Source organism: Limanda limanda, chromosome 12, assembly GCF_963576545.1.
Source record: "Limanda limanda chromosome 12, fLimLim1.1, whole genome shotgun sequence".
Taxonomy (NCBI): Eukaryota; Metazoa; Chordata; class Actinopteri; order Pleuronectiformes; family Pleuronectidae; genus Limanda; species Limanda limanda.
In genome coordinates this window covers 9,721,225-9,731,870 of record NC_083647.1, presented here as the reverse complement: position 1 = coordinate 9,731,870, position 10,646 = coordinate 9,721,225, and positions in this window count along the sequence as shown.

The window sequence follows — 10,646 nt, the reverse complement described above, 5'->3', positions numbered from 1 at the left end:
GGAAAATAAGTCTAAAAACTTTCTGATGTTTTTTCCATCATGGTAAATTCTGTAAACTAGTTTTCACCCAGTGCGATCTATTAGTCAAATTTTAGTTTTTCCAATGTTTTCATTTATGACAAAGTAGTTGCAAAAGTATTGACATTTCCATCAGCCTAAGTTGCATTTAGTGTTAAGCGGCATATTTTAGCATGCAAGCACACTAAACAAAGATCAAGAACATAGTTTGTTGTATGCTAATGTTAGCTTAGCTGAGGAAAGTCTCAAAAAGATGTCAGCAAGGCTGTGGACCAGTAGTGTTGTTACCTGCCTGATCCTGAGTCTGTGTTTTTTTTGTTATTCCATCCATTTAGCTCTTTATTCTGTCTTTTCATTTCTTGAATAGCTTTGTTAAAATAAGCAAAAAAATATTTGGATGACAATTCTCATTAAACCCAGTAATTACACTGTAGAATTTTTTTTTTAGAAACACACAAAGGTTTTTTTGTGTGGCTGAAATAAAAAGAAAATCTGTAACTAAAACTCTGTTTTGTCACAAAATTCCAAATGAAAACAAAGAGATTAAAGTAATCCTTTAATATCACAAACATCAGCTATCGGGCAGATTTGTTCTTGTAGCTGTTAAAAGATTCGCTTGGGATGATTGATTGCAGCGTTGACAGCTTCAGCCACGATAAGTCATTTTGAGTGGGTTCATCACGCCATCTTTTAGGGTTAGGTTATGTTAGAAATTAGAAAAGGGAGCTGTGTGTGTTGCAAAACACAGTAGAAGGGTTGACAGCTTGTCAAAGTGGTAATGACTAATTACAGTTCTCATCTAGCCTGGGGCCAGAGGAATCAGCCGAGTAGTTTGCTTGTGTTGTTCGTGTCTAATTATTTTGACATGACAGGATGAGCAATCCCATAAATATCAGTCAAGTATGACAGGCGCCCACTGACTGATGCCTCGACTTTTCTCTCGTTGTTTTCTTTGAGGACAAAATGCCTCTGCTACTGCTTATCGAAGACCACAAACCTACATTATGAAGCTTAACTGCGCCTCAACAGCTATTAAACCTCATTTGCAGTATCAGCATAGTATTTTGCAAATTATACAGTCTACTCTGGATCTTGCAGGCGATAAGGACTCTCCCCGGAGATTGGGGGAAATGGCTCAATTTGGGCCTTTCAGACGCACTCACAGGGAGCTGTGCTTGTGCATCCAGTCGCCAGCCTAACCGTACGCAGTATCTCCACCTGAGATCAGAACGCTCCAACAAAGAGTCAGCATTCACTTCGAAAAAGATAGATCCCAAGGCTGGGAGGGGGCCTGCGGTGTTCAGACTTGGACTTGTTGAGTTGGGCAAGAATGCCTCGCCGGTGCCAGGTTTTATTTCGGTGTAGGTCCACTGCGAGAGCAATCACGGAGTGTGTGGCATTATGGAGGACATCCAAATGGTTAAGATGGAATTCCCTGATTGTTATTGAGACCTGAACCCCACTGTTCCTGAGGTGATCTCTATCAGCCGGCACTCCTTGAGGCACACAGCTATTCATTAAAGATGGTTATCGGCGGGTCTGAGGCGAGAGCCGGGCTTTCAGGGGCAGTCAACGAGGCGAGATCATTGGTCGCATCTAAGATCGGCTCACTCGACATTCTTCAACATGTTCTTTAACAATTAACACAACTTCAAACAGTCTCACAGGTATCCTTTTGCCTCCTTAGATGTCACTGAGGGCAAAAAAGGGACTAATGAGTCTGAGCTCATGAAACATGCTCACAGGGATATACAAGAAATTGCCCGACCTCCCATAACAAATAAACATAAAATACCTCGCAGATGCAACAAAAGATCAAGGCAGAGCTGGGAGGAATTATCCACGCTGAACTCCCTTTGGACTCAGCGTAGCGTGAAGCTGCTATTATCTCTCTGTGAATATCATATCTAGAACTTCTATTTTCCATTACTGAGTAGTCTGCCTATCGCGCAGCTGGAAATCTGCGAGATTTGTTCATGCAGCAGCTCATGCGTCAGTGTGGTTGAGCTGGAGCTGATCTTTGTTGGTTGCTTTCATGGTCGAGTGATTGCATGTTGAAGCTAGAAAGCAAGGTCGTTTTATTTCGCGGGCATGTATTACTACAAGTCTGGAGGAATTAGGAGTCTATCAATTTTATGTCCTTCTTTTTTTAAACCTTTTGAAAAAGGATCCACTTTTGGGAGGGGTCATGTGAGTTGATCTGATCTCAGAGCAGTTCATGCACTTTTAGCGACCTAATGAAGCAGCGAACACTTCCTGGTTCATTATTTCAGGCAGTGGGTGTGTGTGTGTGTGTGTATTCAGGAGTGTGTTGTGGCTTGAATCAGCAGCAGAGGGCTCCATTTTCCTGCCGAGCTCCTTATTTAACACTTATAACCAATAACGGCATCTGAAATTAATCAATATGTATTGTGAATTTTAACCCTCTGATAGCATGTCCTTTTACACTCTAAACGCCATCAACACTAAATATCACTTCATACTGCCTGTTTCATTTATTTTGTTCTGCTTTAAAAACATCTCTTCCCTTAAGTAAAGCAACAGTTCGTGCCTCGGCTCCGTATTTGAGAAGAGTTTGTCAAACCAGGTTATCTGTTGTGATGGAGCGGGACGTTTGCCAGCCAGGAGTTTCCCTGCCATTAATCTTACTGTGGCTCTGAGTGACAGACCGAATTATCAACGAAAACTTTCAGCCACTTGAGACTGCTACTGATGTTTGGCTTTCAACAAAAAAGAAAAGAAAAGAAGAAAGAGCGTGGAGCCATTCTTCTGGAGGAAGAGAGCAGACGCTGGTGTAACCTAAGCATTGTGGAACCACCTCATCAGCCCCTGTAGTAGCACTATCTGGACAAACTAATATTTACTCCGAGACAGAACAAACACACTCATTTACTCTGGCTTTATTCAACGCTCTGGCATTGTTGATGGATTAACTCTAATGATGAAATCTAACCTGTCCCCTCAGTTTGATCTGGAGGCTTCTAAGAGCTCACTGTGCTGCACTCTCCTCCAAGTGAAATGACTAGAAAGAGTTTTGCACAAAGAAGTTGTCGACAAAAGATAATTACTGGTTCAAGTTACCCTCTTGCTGATGTCACATAAAAAAGTCTAAAAGTGGCAGACGAAGACAAGATCCTTGCTTACAAATTACTGATCAGCTGCTTCACCGTCAATGTGCATGTTATTAGGAACAGCAGCCTCCTACAGAGATGAAAACAAAATCAACAACTGTCTTGTTTCTTTTTTTCCCCCCTTCTGCTGTGCTCAGAGGGTTCGGAGGATTTGCAGCAGTCTACATGAAAAAAAGGGAAGTAACGAGCTGGTCTGAAGTCTGACCACAGTGCGGTGGATCTCTGTTTGAGTCAGGTCTGCTTTGAATAAAAACTGATTTGCCTACCCCCCCACCCCCCCTAAATTTAGTCTCCGAAATTACACACCCTTCAGAGCATTGTCGGAATGCGCGGGACTTGAAGGTCTTCCTTTCTCACCAGAGTGTAATAAGAAACTGCTTGTGTAGGGCACAGTGGTCATAAAGGCAAACACCTGCGCTGATGAAACTGAGGGAATCAATCTTCCTCTGCTCCTCCATCAACAGCAAACAGAGAAACGAGATTCTCCTGACCCGGCCGTTAGCTCTGTGCAATGAAAGCAGAGACAGGCGCTCTGCCGCCTGAGCCTGGAGGACAGATGGATGTGGGGAGAGCCTAAGACCTGAAAATCCTCCACTGCAAAGACTGAGGAAAGACGGGGAATGGTACATGAATGATGTAGAGACCTCAGCTTTTGTTTGCACTTTGTCAGTTTGAGGAAAATGGCCCTTTGAGTTATGCAGTAAACCACTAATCCAGACGCAAGTACAAGTGATTAATGTGTCATTAATGTGTTACTTTACTGTTATTTATTGTGTTAACTTAAAAATCCTATGTCTTACACCTGATAATTCCCATACTTTCTTGCCAACATTGAACCGACTGTTAATGATGCAAATAATGAGAGAAAAGGTGATTAAAATAATGCTGATCATTTTATCAGGATAAACTACACCCAGGATTTACTTTGTTAAAGGACCAAAACAAGAATTTAAACATATAAATAAAGGTCCTTTGTTCAAACTGAAGAAAAATGCCCGAATGTTAAGGTTTGGTCACTCAAATCCAGACAGAGGTGTCACAATGTCTTTCTTATGTTCTGGAAAGATCTGTCCAGAGCTTTATTCTATACTTCCACTGATGACTTCTCTAAGAGACGTATCAGAACATCTCGGTATGTGCATTTCTGTTCCCATGACAACATTTCCAAAATGCCTGTGTGCATTGTTGTGGCACATGTGACAGTACCAGATAATTCTTAAAAGCTTGGTAGGTGAGTTTAAACCCATTCAACTATTGTAATGCTTTGATAACCTTTCTACTATTTTACATTGAACAGGCTCTGAAGAAACAAGGTAAGTAAATAGTATTTCGACATATATGGGTTTATGACCTAAAAAAACATGTGACCTCACACTCACAGTAGGAAAAATTAGCTGCTTAATTAATTTAGCTGATTCAATAATTAAAAGTAATATGTTTCCTTATTTTCAATTCAAAGCACATTTAAAATTTAAACATAAACATGATGGCAAATAACTAATAATAGCGTTAAGAGTGAATTACTAATTCTACAGAAAACTAGCCTTTGTCAGTGACATATCTTTAAATGATCAGACTGTTCATACTAATGCATCAATAAATACACTAGTTGAGGTGGACGTGGTTATAATAAACAGTCCCCAACCTGGAGGTGGAGCCCCTTCCAACAAGTCACAGGAAAAAATCTGAGTGGTTGTAGTTTTAAGAAGAAATTGTGCTACTACAAAAAGTATATTATTACCCTTTACAATGTTGTAAAGTTGATATAGAAGTAGCATTTAATACAAATACTGATGCCAAGCACAACTATCTCAGTATTTTATGTAATTTGAGTAAATACAGTAAATAAATCAAGTTGTTTCTATTGGATATATTTTCATTTTTTAAGTAATAAGTACATTTACATTTATATATGTATATATATACATGTGTTTGTATATGTGTATATATGCACAAATAATAATTTAAAATACAAACTATATATAATAGTTCTTAGCCTACTAAATATATAATAATTGAATAGTATTTTTTTTTATATATATATGTATGTATTTATGAAATAAGACAAAACAAAAACCAGCCAGTGGAAAGTAACTTAAATAATTCCTTTCAGTTAGAAAGGTCTTTGAAGTGACTGATTCAACCTGCAACTCTGTGACTTCAGAGTGAGAGCAGTCGTCACGGAGACGCTTCATCTTGCTCTGCTCGATGTGTTTTCATTGGGTCGACCAGTCAGTCCAGCAGGACAGACTCTCCTTTGGGGGGAATTGAAGCCTTCCTCCAAGAATTTCCCTGTTTGCATTAGCAGGTGGACCAGAGATGGCATGATGGTGTATCCATACAGTGTCTTGTTTTCAATGGACAAAGCCTCAGCATTCTTTGGCACATTGCAGGCCCCCCGAGTGAAACCCTGACAAATTCATGTGTGTGTTTATTTGTTTTTTTTTCTTGCACGTGACACACGGACGGACGGACGGACAGCCTTGCATTTCACTTATAGGTCTCACTTGTAGCTGAGACCTTGTTAACTCAGTAATGGATAGCCCTGGTGTATATGGAGACATCCTCTCCATTCTTGTGCCACTGCGAGCAGGAAGAGAAGACAAGCACTTCCTTTATCACTCTGACACTCACCTTTTGTCCGACTCATTCAGCGCCGCACAGAGACCGGCTCTCTGTGCGGCGGAGGTGGTTAATGGCTTCTCTTTGGCTTTTCCCGTGAAGCAGCACATAAAGGAAATATTTTGCTTTATGTGAGGTGTGTGCGATGTTACTGATAAACAAGACTCTATTGTCAACTTACACAATCCACAGTGCTGTGTATGTACCATCTGTAAAACAACACGTATACATCTTGGGTTAGGAAATGTCTTTATGGAAAACATTTTGTCCATGATTCATAGTCTGATATTAAACATGTGTAAGTGATTTTATTTGACATTATTTGTTAATTTACAGGAATTGGCTGTTAACCTGCAAACCAATTGTTTGGAATTAGTTGTTTGGACAAACCTTGAGTCTCCACAACTTGGACATACAGAAGCACTTATTCTCAAACACACACGTCTTCTTTTCTGAGTTGCTAAAATACCCGTCAACCAGAGGACAACAAAATGATTGTTGTTTCTCAATCGGGTTTCACATTATGACCGAATTGGAGCTGAAAGACAGACGGCTCACCAGACAATTGAATCTAGTTTAAGCATTTCTGCAGAGGCCCACCTTGCTATTGTGGCTTGGAAGTGTGACTGGTGGTTGAGTCAGTCTGCAGAGGAGGGTGATGACAGGGAGGAACTCCAGTTCAGAGTACAGCCACCCACATGGCCGGGTGTCTTGTCTGCAGATGAGTCCGATACATGAGAAGAAATCTATTTTAAATGTAGTTTTTTGTTTTACCAACATTTAGATTTACTGGAGCTGGGTCTTCACTGTATTACAGCAATAGTACAGCTATTTAAATGAATGATTTCTTTAAAAAAAATCTAAAATTTGTAAGATTGAAGGCAGCAATGAATTTATTATTGTAAATTAGTTTGTCTCATAAATATGTAGAAAATTATATATACTGTTAAGTGTGTGTGAGTATTTTTACTGGTCATTATAAAGAGAAATAAAGGATTTTATACAGACTGACCTTTGACATATATATGATGTTGACATGCATATTGACAAGCATATATGCAGCGGTGGTAGAATTTACTCTATTAGTATCTAATTGTATGCAAAGAAACGTCATGTCATTTTAAGCTACTTTGTATTCCACTCCAGTACATTTTCTAATATTGTAAATTTTTCCTCTCTGTGTTTATGTGATACCTATATTACTAGTTATTTTACAAATGACCATTGTAAATACAAAACTATATTCTCAGCTTTATAGAATGTGATATGTAGGTGATATATATGAAGATGAAAGTATAAATATATGGATTAAATTACCTAAAATAGAAGAACTTGGTTTCTACTTAGACCAATTGCAGCAGTATACTGATGTGAATTATGCAACAATAAAAACACTATGAAATATCACTCTGCATAATGAGAGCTTTAACTTATGTTATTTTGTTCTAAAAATATCTCTGTATACTTATGTTATGTTGATATATTATAATGTAATGAATGATAAGTAAATCAATCATTCCTCAGTATCTCTTACACGTTTCAGCATCAGCAGGCAGACGTCTTCATTTCCGTTCCCCCCCGTGTACACACCATGTCATGCTGCCTCTCAGTTATTTTGAATTTGGTGTTGTGTCAGTGGCTGTGGCCTGTGGGGCTGCGCTCTCTCCTCCCAGTGGAGGGGCTATATCAGACCCTTCATTCAGTTTAAACCCATGTTTTCGCCATGCCAAATTAGCAGCCACCCTTTGGGTCAATGCTGCGTGCGAGTGCTGAGATGGGAGAGGCGTGTCTGAGTGAAAAGCACCAATAACAGCGACATGCATGGTTCTCCACAACTGGCTGCACTCGGTGTTCTTCAAAGGGCCGTTTCCCCTCTCACTGTCTCTCTCACTGTCTCTCTCACTGTCTCTCTCTGCCTCTCGCTCTCTCAGCGAGCTTGTTTGTAGCTGCAGTGGACAGCGCGGCGCATTGAGCTTCCATGAGCAGACCCCGGGGAGAAAGGCCCGTTGTTTTAACACCTGATGATACTGTCAATATGGGAAAGGTCGGACAACTTGTGTAAATGTTTAATTCATTCCTGGATGTTGCTAAAGTCAGGCTAAGGTCGGGTGCGTTTGTGTTGATTTAGACATCAGCCTGTCTTGGTTATCAGCCAACAGGTTCCTGAAAAAAAAACCTGACTAGTCATAGGGGCTGGCAGCTCCGACTGGCGCCGTTGTCACGCACGGCGAAGGAGTGGCGGCAGGAGCAGAGCGCGGTCAAAAGGTTGATTAATGACAGCCAGCGTTGTTTACCTCTCACCTTTTGTTGCATTATCTCTCTGTGCACTGAGGATCTGGCGCCACAAATGCAGTATCCAGCAACACAGCAACAGGCTCCTCTTGACTCAGACCTATAGTTCCTGGTAGCTCATTTGAATATGCAGGTGAAGCCCTGGCTCCGCTCAGAGACCACAGGTCAGGGTGAATGCTTTTAATGAATACAAGCTCTTTGACGCCCGAGTCAGAAAAGCCCCTATATGAGTTTCCTTCAATAAACGTTGTGGTTTATTCAACGATTCTTAGGCCTCAAAAAGATCAAGCACCTTTGTGTGTGCAAGCTAAGAATATGTAGGCTACAAAATAAAAGATTTAGTATATTATCCCACCTCTTTTTTTACTATGTGAAAGTATGTATTTGAAGCCCATGTTTAAAGATTTATGTCTTCAGTAGGAAAAAATAGGTTTTGGGGCTGAGCGCCGCAGAGGGTAGAGAGGTCATAAAGTCCGTTGGTTTTGGTCTTTTCATGGGATTTGTGGACTTAAACTTATAATATAGACTAATCCCAGTCCTAAAATAGAAGAAAATACATGTAATACATCACTAAGCATCAGGTAAAATATCCAGTGAATCAGATCGCTCTCTTTTCATCTTCTGAAATGTCTATTCACTCGTTTCATTGCTCCCACCGAAGTGCAGGATTTTCCTCCCCAGGCCCACAGACAGTACCGTGGTTAACCACTCACATTTTTTGGGAGAAGAGTCATCATCTTATTATCACCTAATAAGAATATGAGCCAAAAATTTACATGAAGAAAACCCTTAAATCCAACGTTGCATAGCTGTTCTTTTTTTGTCGAGCTGGTAGCCTTTAGTGTGCGGGTGGCAACATTTAGCACAGTATATGTTTCAGCACACTTTAAATAAGTCACAGATGGGCAGCCGGGCAGAACATTAATTCTATAGTCTCCACAAATTAGAGAGGATCCTGCTGCTCCGACTGTCTCTGACTTTGCCCAGACCTTCACCAAAATAGACCTCCACTAGAAAACTGCTGACAAATTTCCATAACAGAAAGTCTGTGTGTGGACCCTCCTCCCCTGCACACTCCTTCAGACGTCGATATTTACACACCAATTACCCACGACGCACACAAATCACAACAAATTACAAGCATTCTTCGAGTTTCTTGTGAAAATATGCCGGCTTGTCGTGGCGGCGCTTGTTTCAAAGAGTGCATTTTAATTGTGTTTGCAAACATAATTTCATGCTCTTTTAGTCATCTGTATGTAATAATCAGCGCTGGGCCTCTGCAATTCAACGTGATCCTGTGGTTATTCCCTTTATTGCCCTGTGTGCTGTATCCTCCGAGGAGCAAAAACAGCGGCGGAATCTCTGGAGAGCAAAGAGTGAAATGATACGTTTTCATTTAGAAAGCCAAATGTCATCATCATGTCTCTGTCCCTTTTGCTTTCAGAGCGTCTGGTTGATGTGGTGAGCTGGCAGAGCGAGTAAGAACATGGGAGGGAGACATTTATCATCCTCTAGACTACAGAGCTGTAACTCTGCCTGCTTGGAAATCCTGCGGACAGTCAAAGGAAAGAGAAAAGGAAAAAAAACTACGGTGATTGCATTACAAGGATGACATCGTTACAGATCCACTGCTTTGGTGCTTTAGTTTTGGGTGGTAAACTCAGAGATGCATCACTTGCAAATGAATCTAATAAGAACATGTCATTTATGCATCTGTGCGTCTCTGAGCCTGTGTAACTTTCCATGCTGTTTGACTCTCGCTTGTCCGCTCACTAAACTGTCACACAGTGAAAACATCACGCTATGACCAGAATTTCAAGTTATCACTCCGCTTCTCGCATGCCAGTCAAAGAATTACACCCTGCTTGTCAAACAACGTGACAGGGCACATGTTACAGCGTTGTACATGTTTGCATTCAACGCGTTTCCATGGAAAGTCGATTCATTTTTCAAACCTCTAGGCCCTCTTTCCAAAAATCTGATCCTTTGCCAACTTGCCACTCTCTTTCTAAAAGGTTTCTCGCGTATCTTTCGTATCTTTTTTTTTTCCCCAGGACCTGTCTGAGCTGCCGTGTTGCCTGTCCTGAGATGCTCTCCTGTTGACTTTTTTGTTTTTTTTAGTTGAGCAAAGGCAGGAGTGAACAAATGATTCATGGCCAACTTGGCGAAGATAATTTCTAAAATCAGAGATGATTTTTTTAAAGTCTTATATCATACCCAGCAAAGTGTCAAAGACATAAACTGAACTAAAGAACACTCAATCCCTCCTGTACACATGGCAGACAGTGATAAATCGATACGGCTGAAGATAGCAGTGACCTGTTATTGCTTTTTTCCAAAGGCATCTCTGTCGCCATTCCACCGCTGCTTGGATTATGAACAGTGCTTAATATCATATCCATTAGGATCAAGGGGGCCAAGTCCCCCATCCGTCTCTCCAAGTATCTGTTTAAGCTTGTGGTATCTGAGAAACCTTTTAAGTTTAGAGTCGCAGAGGGTAACACTCTCAGGGTCATGGAGGTCAGAGTGCTGTATGGTTTGGACGTCTGCACACTTGTGTACATTGCAAGTTTGGCCTTTACA